Source organism: Solanum dulcamara, chromosome 5 (genome assembly GCF_947179165.1).
Source record: "Solanum dulcamara chromosome 5, daSolDulc1.2, whole genome shotgun sequence".
NCBI lineage: Eukaryota > Viridiplantae > Streptophyta > Magnoliopsida > Solanales > Solanaceae > Solanum > Solanum dulcamara.
The window spans coordinates 10,045,573-10,051,673 of record NC_077241.1 but is presented as its reverse complement, the minus strand read 5'-3'; the positions used below and the strand labels follow the sequence as shown (position 1 = coordinate 10,051,673).

General features: G+C 34.6%; 1 long non-coding RNA gene across 1 annotated transcript; it reads left to right on the top strand.

The window, feature by feature from the left end:
- Nucleotides 1-3,619: 3,619 nt before the first annotated feature.
- On the top strand, nt 3,620-5,821 carry LOC129890411 (uncharacterized). Its single transcript, XR_008767025.1, has 3 exons — nt 3,620-3,827; nt 4,692-4,733; nt 5,554-5,821. It is a non-coding gene; the product is annotated as an uncharacterized LOC129890411 (long non-coding RNA).
- The last annotated feature ends 280 nt before the right edge of the window (nt 5,822-6,101 follow it).

The window sequence follows — 6,101 nt, the reverse complement described above, 5'->3', positions numbered from 1 at the left end:
TTGGTTTTTGATTGACTTCAATAGGAGTAAGGGCTGGTTCGGCACCTCCCAACCCCATTTTCGATATAAGTTCCAATACATACTTCCTCTGGTTTAACAATACACCTTCTGCAGACCTGAGTACTTCAATCCCCAAGAAGTATTTTAAGGAGCCTAAGAGGTCGTTTAGATGGACTTTAAGTTGGTCAAAATCAACTTAAAGCCCTTTTTTAGCTTTTGGACGTGTTTGCCTAATGCTAACTTTAAGCCATAAAGTTCTTAAAGTGAGTCAAAAATGAAAAGTTATGATTCCTAACTTTTTTTTTCTAAGTGCTTAAAGTCATTTTCTTTAACCATGGAAATTGCTTTTATATCCCTTATATTTTAACTAAATTCCCAAACTACCCTTTTTATTTTTTAACCCAAAAATTCACATTATTTTCCTTGTTTAAGCACTTTTATCCAAACACTCAATTGCTTATTTATAAAAATAACTTTCATCACTTCAAAATTCTAAAAGCATTTCATACATAAAAGTTACTTTTTTAAGCCCATCCAAACGGGCTCTAAGTCCTTCACTCTAAACTTCTGATGCATAATAGCCTTAGCCTAATCAATTGAATCCATATTACTCCCAGTAATCAACAAATCATCCTCATACATCAGTATTAATACTATTTCTAAGCCATGGTTTATGGTAAACAAAGAATAGTCAGGATTGTTTTGATCAAAGCCAGCTGATATGAGAGCTTCAGTGAGTTTGATGCTCCATTGTCTTGATGCTTTTTTGAGACCATAGAGAGATTTTTTTAGCTTACATACTTCATTTTTATGCTCCCCTATATATCAAAGCCTTGTGGCAGCTGCACGTATACCTCTTCATCAATATCACCTTGCAAAAAAGCATTATATACATCCATCTGAAATATGTGCCATCCTTTGGAAGCAGCCAAAGAAACTATGGACCTGATTGTAACCATCTTGAAAACTAGAGAAAAAGTGTCATGATAGTCCAATCCCTCTCTTTGGCTATAACCTTTGGCTACAAGCCTTGCTTTAAATCTCTTAACACTATCATCAGCTAAATATTTGATCTCTTATTAGTTTCAAGGGTCTGAATCTCTTGCTGCATAACTTCCACCCATCTAGGATCTTGTGCAGCTTCCTTGCATGAATCAGGTTCTATCAAAATAGAAAATTTGGCAAGGAAAGTTTTATAAGAAGGAGAGACATTGGTATATGACAAGTAGTTGGATAGGAGATAGGTTGTAGAGGTTTTTGGTTGAATTGATACATAATCTTGTATCCAGATGAGTTATTTCACAGTCCTTCTAGACTTTCTAGCAGGATTTTTGGGAGAAGGAATCACTGGTACAATAGTTTCAGTAGGAGTTGGAAGATCTTTATGGCCACCTGCTGGAAGATCTTTATGGACACCTGCACATTTAGGCCACTTGTACTTGCAGGTATAGCTTGCACTTGCAGGTACAACTTGCACTTAACAGGAGCAGGCATAACATTTGGAACAGTTGTATTAGGTAAAACATGATGAACAAGGTCATGTCCTTCTACCTGTGGACTATGATAAGAAACATGATCATCTAAAAGTAATTCCTCAAAGTGATAGACACCTCCAAGATTGTCAGCCAGTATGGACTGGGAAAAAAAATTACTTATGAGCAATGTCAAACAATACATATCCTTTTTGTGTTTTTAAAAAGCCCATCAAAACAGCTTCTCTATCCCTCTCAACAAACTTGTCCTCTCTAGGGATGGTAGCAACATAACATAAAAAACTTGCAACTCTGAGATGTTGAATAGACATTTTCCTCCCATGCAATAGTTCAAAAGGAATTTTTCCTCCCAAAGCCCTAGAAGGTAATCTGTTAATAATCTAAATAATAGCCTTAATGCATAAACCCCATTATTTAATAGGTATTTGTGCTTGGAATCTTAAAGCTGTAGCTGTATTTAAGATGTGCATGTGCTTCCTCTCAATCATACTATTTTTTTGTGGATTGTACACACAACTACTCTGATGAATGATGCCAAGATCTTAAAATAAGGTAGTGCAGTGAGAGTTGAAAAACTCTGTACCATTGTCAGTTCTAACCACTTTAACCATTCTGCCAAACTGATTTTTGACCATAGCTAAGAAAATTCTTAATACTACAATTATTTCATACTTAAGTTGCAACAAGTATATCCATGTATATCTAATGTAATCATTCACAATAATCAAAAAATATTGCTTGCTATCAAAAGTTATTATTTTATAGAGACCCCATAGATTAATGTGTACAAGGGCAGAGCATCAGATCTTGACACACTATGTGAAAACATCATTCTACTCTGCTTAGCTAGGGGACATATACAATACTTATTTTGCAAGAAACTAGTATCTACAGTAGTGAGAACGTCTATCTTATTCATAGTAGGTGATAAAGTGTGTCCCAATCTCCTATGTCATAGAGCAACTTCATCCTTACCTTTTATTGTTGCAGCAACATGTGCATCCTTATGGCTAATGTTCAACTCCTACGGTCCACGAAGGAAATGACTTCAAAAATAAAGAATTGACAGCTTGTTTTGACTGTCCAGGTTCGATACTGAATCTGAGAAGAGGAACCACCAAAACAAAAAGAAGTCATTCAAGAAGCATCATTTTTTTCATTATTGCATTAAGAAATTAAAGCATTACAGCCGTGGCCAATAGAAAATTTGCTACTTTACCTTTCTCCAAGATGAAACTATTTGAAAGAAAATTGAAAGCACGGATCAGCACAGCAACATATGCAAAAATAGTCTCGAAAGAAATTATAAAATTTCCACCACAAGGAAGATAGCAACTACTGCATAATAGTACAACCTCTACAACAACAAAATTAAGAAGGTTAGCCTATAAAAAGGTTAATTATATACATTACTTTTTTATTAATCAAATTGAAAAAAATAACAAGGTCTTTAGACAGTCTTTCAAATGATCAACATTCAACACAAAAGAACCATATACCCAACTGTCACCAGAGAAATATCACTTAATTGCTTGCAAAAAAGTGTGATTAAATACAAAAAATAAGTCAATAGCATAATCCAAAAGTACTTCAGGAGAAGCAACAGCAAAAACCTGAAAATTAACTACCAAAGAGCAAAACAGTTGCACTACGAATTTCATGTTACATTCCGTATTTTTGCATTTTGGATTATTCGTAAGCTAACGATTATAAATTCAAGGACTTTTAATTTTGAATTTTAAAATGACATGATTTGTTGTAGATGCCAAGTTATATGAATAATTTATGTGTAGTAAAATACATCTCAAGAAGGACCCTTAAGCCAAATCAAAATAGAAGCCATCAAATATGTTTTTCTTAAAGTCACGTTTCGGGTAAGCTGACTTCGGGAGGCCATAAACTCTTTATAATTTGAGAATTTGGGAAAACTCTCAACATGAAAGTTGTAGATAATTGAAATATCTTTCCAACCATAGGTCGTGGGACAAAATATGATATCAGAGTAATAAGATATAGACGTTTTAAGTCTGACAGGCCAAACTAAATAGTGAATTCGGTCCAACCCAATTCTAATTCGGGTCAGGCCCAATACCCACGAAATTAAATCTGATTTTTTGTAACTATTCCTTCATACTTTAGACCAACATAATTCTGGAAATTTCCAGAGAGAGAGAGAGAAAGGGAGTTCTTGAGAGAAATCCCAAATCCGACCAAAATTCAAGTCCCGAAATCCGAAGCTCATAAAGAGAAAATTGTTGTACGTTGCGTTGGCTTCAATTTGAGCTAGAAATCAGCCAATAAGGAGAAGATTTTATATGGTGCTGCAAATTTAAGGTAATATTAAAGTCTCCTTTTCATTGTTAACAAGTTTAGTTAGAGTTTTAACGGATTAGAACGGAGAAAATAGTGTTATAAACTAGTTTGGTGATTTGTTGAGAGTTATGGGTTAAAGGGTTATTTTAGGTAGATTAAATAGATGGAATTATCTTAGTGATGATGTATAATAATGGTTGATATTATTTTGATGTTGTTGATGAGTTGTTGTTCTTGAATTTGGAGAAAAAAGGTGTATGAAGATTGTGAATGTTCAAACCCGTTTTTGGAATTGAGTAGCTGGTAGTAATTCTGGAATATCGCATTGTGTAGACCTTCGATTTTAGATATTAAACATGTTTTGGAAAGCTAATACACGTACCTACAACTCTTATGTTTATGTCTTAGTTTATATCTGTTGTTATTATGTCGAAAACTGAGCATGAATCATAAGACAAATTCTGTCCAGATTCTGGATTGAAAATTCCTTCATGTATATCTGTTCGTATTTTGATGATATCGCTTTGTAGAAAATGAATTTTGAGTTGATTTCTTTTGTATTGGAAACTTAAGACAGAGATCTAAATGTTTCATGAAGGTTATAAAGTCCAGTAGTGCCGTTTTCATTTTCAAAATTTAGATACAACGTGAGGTACTTGACTTTCTGAATTTACTGCTTTGGTAACATGAATAATAAATCTTATTTTGTGTCAATATTTTGGATTGTTGATGTTGGTTGATGATTATATGGCTGGTTTGAAAGTGAGAAAAGTGAGCGGTATAGGGGAGGTGCTGTCCAATTTTTTTTAGAAATAACCTACTAACGATAGACTACGTTTTATTCTTGTCCATAGCTTAATCATAGTGCTTAACGTTTTAATATAGGTTGAGACAATATTGGACAACATATACGTATAAACGCTAAAGGTATGTAAAGTTAACATTTTCTTCTTTTGGCATGATCCATATGAAACGAACGAATGACGTATGCTTAAATTCCAAAGAAACTCTTATTCGTAGATATACTCGGATGGCTACCGTTCTTGATTTTTCAAAATTTATATTGTTATGTCTTGACTCATGTGTATGATTCCAGCCATCCTAGTTAGTATAACTCATGTTGTGGTATAATTCATATTTTAGTATAATCCATAATTGGTGTGATTCATAATGACTATTGTCTTGGGTTTCAAATGATGGACTATTTTGCTTATTCTATTAAGTCTCCGATAATGATCAAATTTCACAAGGTTGCTAATGATACCTTATTCGTGCATATTGTTATGGTATTATTCACCGAGTCCTACGATAGGCCGGGTATGTTATCATGTATGGATTCCACTACATTATTCACCGAGTCCCTTACTAGAGGGCCGGGTACGTGATATGATAATATGATATTATAATGATATGACGATATGATTATGACACCGAGTCCCATAATGGGCCGGGTACGGTATCAGTGTACACTACTCTATTCACCGAGTCCCTTTCTAGAGGGTCGGGTATGGTATATATATATATGACGATATATTGATATAATTGTGACATCGAGTCCCATAACGGGCCAGGTACGATATATGATGATGATATGCATGTATTCATTTCATAAGACACAGGTACAGTGATTAGCTCCTGAATCTTTATTGTAGATGTGATCTCCTTTACGGTATTTTATACTTTATATACTCGGTACATAGTTCGTACTGACCCCTTTTCTTCGGGGGGCTGCATTTCATGCCTGCAGGTACAGATACTCATTTCGGAGAGTCGCCAGCTTAGGATTCTACTCAACGAGTTTGAAGTGCTCCATTGTCTCGGAGCCCAAACTTTGGGTACTAATCCTTATAATGTATATATTTGTGTATTTAGGGGTACGACGGGGCCCTGTCCCGTCATATGCTATTGTTAATTCTCTTAGAGGTCTGTAGACATATGAGTGGGTTGTATATAGATGTTGTCCGGTGTACTAGTATGACTTATGTTTTTGGACGTTTACATTCAGAATGGAAGCCTTGTCGGCTTACATATTATGTTATCTTATTTTTGACAATTAAGACTCACCAAGAAATAGGTGATTTTAGTATATATATAAGTAACAGTTTGAGACAACGTGCTACCCATATAAATCCTTTATCATGCTTAATTGTCGATTGACTATAGATAATAGGTGTGTATACGAGGGTCCAATTTGGACACTAGTCACGGGGCTAGGTCGTGACATTTCAATTGTAACATCCAAACTAATCAATGCTCAAGGTTGTGCCAGCATATTCTGGAGAAAAAAAAAGTTTA